The following is a 9,952-nucleotide window of genomic DNA, read 5'->3' as shown; positions in this document are numbered from 1 at the left end:
TCTTCTTTGTCACAAAGATCAACAAGAAAATCGCTAGGTGACAAAGGAAAATCAGCAGTGGTCTCCACTATCTGCTGCTCTTGATTATCATGTAAAGTGGATAAATGCTGCTCATCATGTGTCACAACAGTTTTGCAAGAGGGTGCAGATGATAAAATCTGATTTTCAGCGATACAAGCTATCAAAAACAAGTGAGATATGTGGCCAGATTTTTCTTTTAACAGCAATGTTTGAATTTCAGAATTCAGTCCTCGCGTGAATCTACTCATTGTTTCTTCCATGCATTCATCCAAGCCTCCGAATAAGACACAAATTTTAAAATCATGGTAGTATTGTTTCACAGTCCTACTACCCTGTTTCAATTTCTGTAGTTTGGTAAGCAAGTGATCAACATAATCTGCAGGAATATATGCATCTCTGAAGTGCATTTTGAAATCTGTCCAAGTTTGTGGAATATTGTTATGCCTACATATAGATTTCCATTTTACCAAAGCATGTTTAGTTAAAGCACTAGCGGCAGCTAGAATCATTTGATGCTCACACAATTCATACTTATCAAATTCTGCTTCTACTTTAAGTTCCAATCAATGTATGCATGAGGATCAAAATCTCCCACAAAAGAAGGTAGGGTAGAACTGACCATAGCAAAAGCATCACCATGTAGCTCAAGTGAAAATGTTCCCATATGTTGTTGAGCAAGCGAATTAAAATAGGGAAGGCCGCCAGCTCCCATTTCTTTGCACATGCCTGCCATAGTTAGTGGACAGCAAAAGTATTCACAAGAATAATATGTGCTATCGATTAGTAGAACTAGGTGACAGCAAACTCCATCCTCTCAATCTTGTGCCACCATGTTCTTACCAAACAAGGCAGGAGGTGTCGTCAGCTAGCAAGAACAACAAAAATGGTTACACAAGCACAACCCCGTGATGTAGTAGATAATTTGTGGAGCTATAGGTGGCTGCAAACGAAACAAATCATGGTACAGCTAGAACCACATTAGTCAAAGCAAGTTGAATAAGCATTCATTGATGGTCCTATGCTAGTCCCAGGGCTAAATCAAGCTAGAGACGTGAGCCTGAACACAAACGTTGCCACACACCAAAACAACAAGAAAAGCAAGAAACAACAGCTTTACCCCCTTCGCTTTTTTTCTCTTTTCTTTTTTTTCCTCTTTCTTTCTTTCTTCTTCTTTTTGCAGGGGCTGAAACTCTTTTGTTTAGTATCACAACAACCCAAACAAAGGGATTGCTGCACACAACTCCTTTGAAATCAGTTCAACATCTCAACTTTCAGATAGCAGGTCACAAATCTCAAGTGCTATTGCGAAGTGCTCTCAAGGAATTTTAGAGCATGGTTAGATCCGTTGGAAAGAACACAAGATAAGCTTTCTAGATTGTATTTAAACACTTGAATCGAACATGAAACACAAGATATATGACTGTTTTCTTCCAGTGCTCAGATATGGGAAGATGGATTCGTGGTGGCAGAAATGACAACGGAAATATGAATGGATTTGGTGTATTTCATGGTGACTAAAACGTGACCAGAACTCAAAACTCTAAAGATTGAACCACTAAGAACCAGCAACTGGCCCAAACAATGCAACTGAAAACTCAATAAGCAAAGAACTAAGTAGAACAACAAAACGTCAAACTTGTTGTTGGGATTTTCAGATCTAGCCTATTTTTGTAGAGTTTTCTGGACTGTAAGTAAAGCGATGGGTAGAATCTCTCACCGAAAAACCTTGCTCTGATACCACATGATGTGACCCGCTGGGGTTTGCTCCCGATCTTTCGATGAGAGTGGGAGATAACTGGATTTGAGGAGGATCGACGTTGTGCTGCCAGACTACAACACCACAAGGGCTGCGCTGCGCCTTAGCGACAGTTACACCGCCTCCGATTTGTGTTGTTCTTGTTGTGCCAAGAACAACCTTGAACCTGCAAGTAAATCGAAGAGCACGTAAGAACAAGTGGACAAGCAAATAGCACACAAACCTTGCCCAAAGGATAAATCTGATACACACGAAGTTGGGGTTCTGAATCAAGCAAACGGGTGGTCTAATCGAGACACGCGCTCACCAGGAAGTAGCAGAAGCTAAACTTACAACATAACAAAACCCAAATCTCAAATGGTGGCTACTGGTGGTTTATATAGGTGGGGGAACAGCCAAGAGGCGTGGGGGGTGTAAACCCTAACTTAGAATGGGCCCCTAGTGGGCTGGACGAGCTACATGTGACTCAGCCCAAGTCTGGAAGTCCGACCGTCATTTTGGCAATTATTCTTAGCTCTGGACGAATCAAATGATGGGGTTGGATCCGTATGAAAGTAGACTTCAAGGGCTTTCCAACGAGAACTCATGAGCCTCAATCCACCTCCGGAGTGAAAAGTTACGCTCGATGGAAACTTCTGCTGTGTGGGAGGTCCGAAACAGGACGAACACCTCCGTCCGGCCCTTCTCTATTTCTGCTGTGCGAAAGGTCCAGAACGGAATGAAGAGCTTCGTCCACCGCTCCTCCATTGTTGCTGCACGGAAGGTCGGAAATGGAACGAGCAACTCCGTTTGCTCCGCAAATGATGTCGTGATCGAATTCAGTCCATGCAGATGCCGTTCCCTTCGTATCCTCTCCATCATTCCTAAGAAAAAGAAGAGCACACATGTTTCCATTGTCTAAATATAATGGACAAGAATATAAGAACGAATTTACCTGAGAATTAAACATGTAAGTTTGGTCTCTAGTCATGTAAGCTTCCTGTCCATTAGGTGTGGTTGTATCTATTGCAGGGATGTCCACATCATCCTCCCCTTCTTGCAGAGTCGTCCTCGACTCAAGCTCTTGCTGAATTTTTGCTTCTGGCATAAAATCAGCCACACCACCAATACCTCCAACAGCCTTGAAAGGAGGAGGCCATGGGGGGACTCGAAAACACACACCAAGCGATGGACCTATGCTGAGCTTGGGCCCATTATTCCAAACTGAATAGGAAGAGGTTGATGTAGAGCATGTCGAGGTTGTTGGAACCAAGTTGTTGTTGAAAGCAAACATGGTGAAGTTGTCATGCTGCTGTAATGGTGACCTTATGCGTGCTGCCATGGTGGACATGATCCCATCAAGAACAGTACAACAAGTTGAAGGAGGAGGAGCTTCGCTACAAGGCGCTGCAGGAGAAGCTCTGTGCACAATGGCTGCAGCTCGAGAAATTCAGGCACCACCACCACCACCGCAGAAGGAGATGATTGTGGTTAACCCGTGGCAACACGAACCACCAAGAGTTCGCCCAAGGCTTATACTGTTTGAAGAGATCTCTGACAATTCCGAGTCAGACGGTGAAGAGCTCTACCGAAGAAGGCACCCGCGAATATCACCACTATTCGAAGAACTGGAGGAGGTACAGTGGCCTCATCGCCTCAACCCAGCAATACTGCCGCAGTTCGATGGGAGTCAGACCCCGAAGAGTTTCTCCTCAAATATGAAGCCACCATAGAAACATCAGGAGGAGGCACCGCGTGCAAGGCGAAGGCACTTGTCCTCGCTTTAAAAGGCTTGGCACATGGATGGTATGCAAACATACCACCAGGAACCATTTTGTCTTGGAAGCAGCTTCGCTTTGAGTTGTGTGCAAGTTTCCGAGCCGTGAGGCCCGACGAAGTCACATCTTATGATTTTCACGATCTGAGACAAGGAAGCGTGACCCTACAAGAATATCTTCAGAGCGTCATGAAGCTTCGCGCAAGAGCACCAAATGTCGCCGACCAGAGCATCATCGATTCAGTAGTGAAGGGGATCAATCTAGGACCATGCGGAGAATACATATCCCGGCGCAAGCCGAAGACAGTGACCAAGCTATTTGAGATAATGCAAGAGTATTGCTTCTCCGACCGTGCGAAGAGGAGAAGGCTCAAGGAGGGGAATGAGCAGAAGAAGCCACGAAACAGTGAGAGGTCCCATTCAAAACCATGGCACGCTGATGAGGCGAAGCACAAAAAACAGTGAACAATGTTTCGAAGAAGAACCCCAAGAGTCCAGACACCATCGCTGGGGGAAAGGCTAGAGGGACCACCACGAGGAAAGGTCCAACTGCGATGATCATCACCATCGCGAAGATCGACACAACAAAGGCCGAAGGGTCAACAGCGGTCGAAGAGAGAAAATTCCATTCTGTTTTTTCCATGGCAAGGATAAAGGCCATTGGACAAACGAATGCCCCTTCGCCATCGAAAGAATTCCCAACCAGCGAAGCCAGTCAATCATACCTCGCAGTTGCCACCACAGTCTTCGGCAACAGCAACCACTTGGGCTCCTACGCCAAATTGGCCGGTGTCATACCCAGTCTACAACTACAATCCACTACCGTACCCATCACCTCTGCAACAATCAGTGCCAATGCTGCCACCTCCGTACCATAGCCTTACGTGGTCGAGGAGCTCCACTCCACAGTCTTACGACCCAACAAGTTTACCCCCACCCCCGAAGCTGAAGCTGGGGCAAATACCAGAACGAGCAAGTGACGCACCCTCGGGCAGCAAGGTAAACATAATCAATGCCATCTCTGGAGGATCTAATGAACCAGTGCTCGAGATGAAGAGGCAATGCAAAGAATTCTTCAGAACTGTCTCTCATGTGAGCGAAGGCAGAAGCTTCCGATCAACTTGGTCGCATGTCCCGATATCTTTCACACAGGCTGATCTTTGGCTGCAGCATTATCCACATAATGACCCCCTCGTTATCAGGGCCAACATCGGCAAGAATTCGGTCCACTTTGCAGGGAATGATGTAGGAAGAATCTTGGTGGACAACGGGAGCTCTGCTGACATCCTCGTATGGCAGTGCTCTGTCAAAATGGGCTTCACCGAAAAAGGTTTGCAGAAGTCACAATACCCGCTAATTGGCTTCGGGTGCAGGAGAATCGAAGCTCTTGGCAAGATAGAGCTCAATGTCACATTCGGCGAAGGTGCAGCACAGAGAACTGAAGCAATAACCTTCGATGTGGTTGACATCAACTACCCCTATAACCCCATCTTCGGGCGCAACACCTTGGTCAAATTCGCAGCAGTAAATCATCAGTCGTATCTATGCATGAAGCTACCTTCGGCCGGAGGAATCATTATAGTCTTCGGCAACCAGGAAGAAGCAAGAAGGTGCGAAGACAATACATCAACTGCAAACAAGAATGTCCATGTCATTGAAACACCAGATGAGGACAACGAGGCTGCAAGCAGCGAAGACCCAGAGGTGCCAGGAGGAGTATCCCAAACGGAACACACGAAGAAGGTGCCTTTATGCGAAGATGTGCCCGACTGAATGGTAATCATCGGGAAAGGCCTCAAAGAGGCCGAAGAAACCAGACTCATACAGTTCCTCCGCAATAATCAAGATGTGTTTGCTTGGTCCTCTTCGGATCTGCGAGGAGTCAGTCAAGCAGTCATCGAGCATGAGCTCAGGGTAAACCCGAAGACGAAGCCAGTAAAGCAGGGTCAAAGGACAATGTCCAAAGAAAGGCAGAAAGCAGCTCAGGCAAATGACTGGCAAATGTTGTCATGGTGCCAAAGAAGAACGGGAAGTGTCAAATGTGCATTGACTTCACAATCCTGAACAAGGCGTGCCCAAAATACGAATACCCACTACCACGTATCGACACCTTGGTTGATGCAGCAGCTTGCTCGGAGATGCACAGTATGTTGGATTGTTTCTCCGGTTATCACCAGATCTTCATGAACAAGGCAGACGAAGAGAAGTCCAGTTTCACTACCCCCTTCGGGACATATTGCTATGTGAGAATGCTAGAGGGCCTCCGCAATGCCGGATGCACTTTTAACAGAATGATCAAGAAAGTACTGGGAGATCAACTGGGGAGGAATATCTCCGCATATGTCGACGATGTGGTTGTCCGAAGCAAGAAGGAGGATCATATCCAAGACCTCTGCGAAACATTCGCGAACCTTCGTCGCCATGGCCTAAAGCTGAACCCGAAGAAGTGTGTCTTGGCGTCTGAAGAGGCAAATTGTTGGGCTGCATGATTACTGAAAGGGGAATCGAGGCAAATCCAGAGAAGATAGAAGCTATCAGGCGGATGAAACCGCCAACTACAAAGAAGGGGGTGCAGAAGTTAACAGGCAGATTGGCTTCGCTGAACCGATTCATTTCCAAGTCAGCAGAAAAGTGCCTTCCGTTCTTCAAAGCACTGAAAGGCTCCGGCAACATGGAGTGGGGCGAAGAATAAGCGAAGGCATTCGAAGCCCTCAAGCAGTATATTGAGAATTTGGCAGTTATGTCTAGCCCTTTAGAGAAGGCGGAGTAGCTATTATACATTTCCTCATCAGGCGCAGCCATCAGTGCCGTTCTCGTCGAAGAGCGCGCAATCGAAGGGGCATTGACATAGGTACCCATATACTTCTTTTCTGAAGCCCTCAACGGATCAAAACTACTGTATTCAGAAATGGAGAAGATGGCATATGCGGTGGTCATGGCAGCGCGAAAGCTTCGCTATTACTTCCAGAGCCACAAGATCAAGGTCCCGACCTCTTTCCCACTTTGGGACATGTTTGAAAACAGAGAAGCCTCCAGCAGAATCGGCAAGTGGGCTACGCAGTTAGCCGAACACACCATTGACTTTATCTCCAGATCAGCAATCAAATCGCAAGTCTTGGCAGATTTCATCGCAGATTGGACTCCTACTACACCTTCGCAAGAAAAACCGAAGATAGAAACAATATGGCAACTTGAGTGTGATGGGGCTTACCAGAGAGATGGAGCAGGGGCTTCGGCAGTATTGACAGCGCCTTTGGGCACACAGCTGAAATATGCAGTCAGACTTGACTTCAAGGGGTGTACCAACAACGTCGCAGAGTATGAAGGCCTTCTCATGGGTCTTCGCAAAGCAAGAGCGCTAGGCGCGCGAAGATTATCGATCAGATCTGATTCAGAGTTGATTACAGGCCACACCAACAAATCCAACAGGGCTATGAAGCCAGAACTACCGAAGTACTTAGCGGTAGTGCGCAGCATGGAAAAGTATTTCCTTGGTTTTAGTATACGCAGTTTTTCGAGGACGAAGAACAAGCAAGCCGATCAGCTGGCGAAGGCAGCAACACAATTTGACCCTTTACCACCAGATGTGTTTTTTGAAATTCTGAAACAGGCCTCCGTAAATTGTGCCGAAGAGCCCGCAAAATTCATCAATGCGATAACCAGCGAAGACTGGAGGGCCACCATCATGGCCTACCTTCGCGGACACTTCATCCAGAGGATGAGAAGGAAGAAAAGAGGATGGCGCTTCGTGCCTGAAACTACAGAATCATGGGCGAAGAGCTATATCGAGGGGGGGGGGGGGGGGGGGTCTGCGCACCACTCCTAAAGTGCATTTCGCGAGAAGAAGGCAAACAGCTACTCGAAGAGATACATGCAGGGATGTGTTCTTCGCACATCGTGACGAGGGCCCTAGTAGGCAAAGCTTTCCGCGAAGGATTTTATTGGCCTTCGGCTGAGGCGGACGCACACGATGTGGTCCGCATATGCCCAAATTACCAAAAGCATGCCCCATACAGCAAATTCCCAACCAACGAAGTGCACCTACTGCCTTCGGTATGGCCCCTCGCACGATGGGGCATCGACATCATTGGGCCACTACCCACAGCTCTAGGAAACTACAAGTACGCCGCTGTGGCGGTAGAGTACTTCTCCAAATGGGTCGAAGCCAAGGCACTCAGGGATATCACGGCCGGAGCCCTATAGAAATTCTTTTGGCAGAACATTATTTGCCGCTTCGGGGTACCGAAGGCAGTTACTGTGGACAATGGCAAGCAGTTTGACTGTGCAACTTTTAGGGAGTTCACCATTCAACTGGGCACCAACTTATGCTTTGCTTCGGTCTACCATCCGCAGTCAAGCGGCGCGGTGGAAAAGGCCAACGACATCATCTTCGCAGGCATCAAGAAAAATATCACTGAACTGCCGAAGGGGAAATGGGCGGATGAATTACCGAGGGTCATATGGTCTCATAACACAACAGAGTCCAGGACCACGAAGTTTATCCCGTTCAAGCTTTTGTATGGCGAAGAAGCCGTAACACCGGAGGAAATCAAGTTCAAATCGTGGAGAACAGCCAAAGGGGCAGACAACATTGAAGAAGACATGAAGCCTTCGATCGACACAATCGAAGCAGGCAAGATACAAGCAGCGATTAACTTGGGCAAGTATCAAGAAGAGATGCGAAGGTGGAAGAACAAGAAAGTAAGGCCCAGAGATATCAAAGAGGGGGATCTGGTGCTTCGAAGAATCCCGAAGGCCAAGCAGAAAGGCAAGATGCACAGCAAGTGGGAAGGCCCATTCATCATCACATCCATGGCAAGGCCGGAGGCCTGCAGGCTCCACATGCTGGAAAGCACCGAAGACTCATATTCATGGAACAAGGACATGCTACAGAAGTACTATGTCTAGGAAATGTGTAAGAGCCACCGGAGGAAAATAACCGAAGGGCCTCGTAGAGTAGATTTTCTTTTCCTGCATTTTTCCTTTCACGTTTGTGAAGATTCGCTAGGCTAGGCGAAAGCCGAAAGCTAGGCGCGACCCTCTCCGGCTAAAGAGCCGAAGGTCCCCTAACAAAGTCCTTATGTGCGAAAAGTCCTGTCGCGCAAAAGTCGAAGGTTAGGCGTGACCCTCTCCGGGTAAAGAGCTGAAGGTCCCCTAACAAAGTCCTTATTTGCGAACGACTAAGGTGGAAAGTCCTGTCGCGCGAAAGCCGAAGGTTAGGCGCGACCCTCTCTGGCTAAAGAGCCGAAGGTCCCCTAACAAAGTCCTTATGTGCGAAAGCCTAAGGCGGAAAGTCCTGTTGCACGAAAGCCGAAGGCCAGGCACGACCCTCTCCGGCTAAAGAGCTGAAGGTCCCCTAACAAAGTCCTTATGTGCGAAAGCCTAAGGAGGAACGTCCCGTCGCGCGAAATGCGAAGGCTAGGCGCGACCCAAACCCCGAAGGCGGAAAATTTTCATCGCACAAGCCCGAGGCCTAGGTGCGCATAATCAAAACAAAAGGCCGAAGGAGCTAAAATCCGCTGCACAAGCTCATCATCTCCGCTAGTCGAGCGAAGGGGGGTGGCGCTTCACAAACAAATTTATGCACAACGGTGTTGCCAATGAACAAGTCAAAACGCGTTTATCTCCTTGCCCGCACAAAGGGGGGGTGGCGCTTCGCAAACATACATCTGTGCACAGCTGAAGGATAAACGCCAAAGAACCATACATTCAACGCAGATCATACACAAAGTACATGTTTTTATTACAACAGAAAAATACACTTCGCTTGAAAGCGCGAAGACATAAATTACATAGTTACATCCGAGACCTCATCCTCGAAGACAATGCAGTCCACCTCAGAAATGACTTCGCGGACCGCAATATCTAATAGTTCTTCGGCTGTCCTTCGAAGAAATTCTTCGAAGTCGTCCCCTGCAATTGAGGGCAATGTAGCGTTAACTAGAGCTTTCGTCGAAGATGCCTTTGTGACGATACATAAATTTGTGCGGAGACAATGGCTCTTCGTCCACTGGCTCTGGTTTTGGTTCGAGGAGACCAGCGGGAGCACTATACGGCCTATCGTGTCAAGAATTCATTTTATTTCGCGACGAAGAGCACGGTCAGCAAGAATCTTCGCATGCTTCTCCGGATCGCGCTGAAAGTCAGCAAAAAAGCGCTTCGTGTCGGCATTGCGGTACTCGTAAATACGTTTCCTATCTGCCCAAAAATCTTCAAATGATGGCCAGGGTTGACGGGCATGGAACTTCGCCCAGGACGCACCGGCAACAAAAAAAGTCTGCTCATTTCAGTACTCGAGGAATAATCCCATCGGTCACCTGCACAGGGGCCAACGCAGGGTCCTGCGCAGACACCGAAGGAGTTAGTTTACAAAAAAGCATTATTACAACCAGGAGACCTCTACACAATTGCCGACAACG

This window comes from Panicum virgatum, chromosome 5K (assembly GCF_016808335.1).
Source record: "Panicum virgatum strain AP13 chromosome 5K, P.virgatum_v5, whole genome shotgun sequence".
Classification (NCBI taxonomy): domain Eukaryota; kingdom Viridiplantae; phylum Streptophyta; class Magnoliopsida; order Poales; family Poaceae; genus Panicum; species Panicum virgatum.
Note: the sequence above shows the minus strand (reverse complement) of the source record.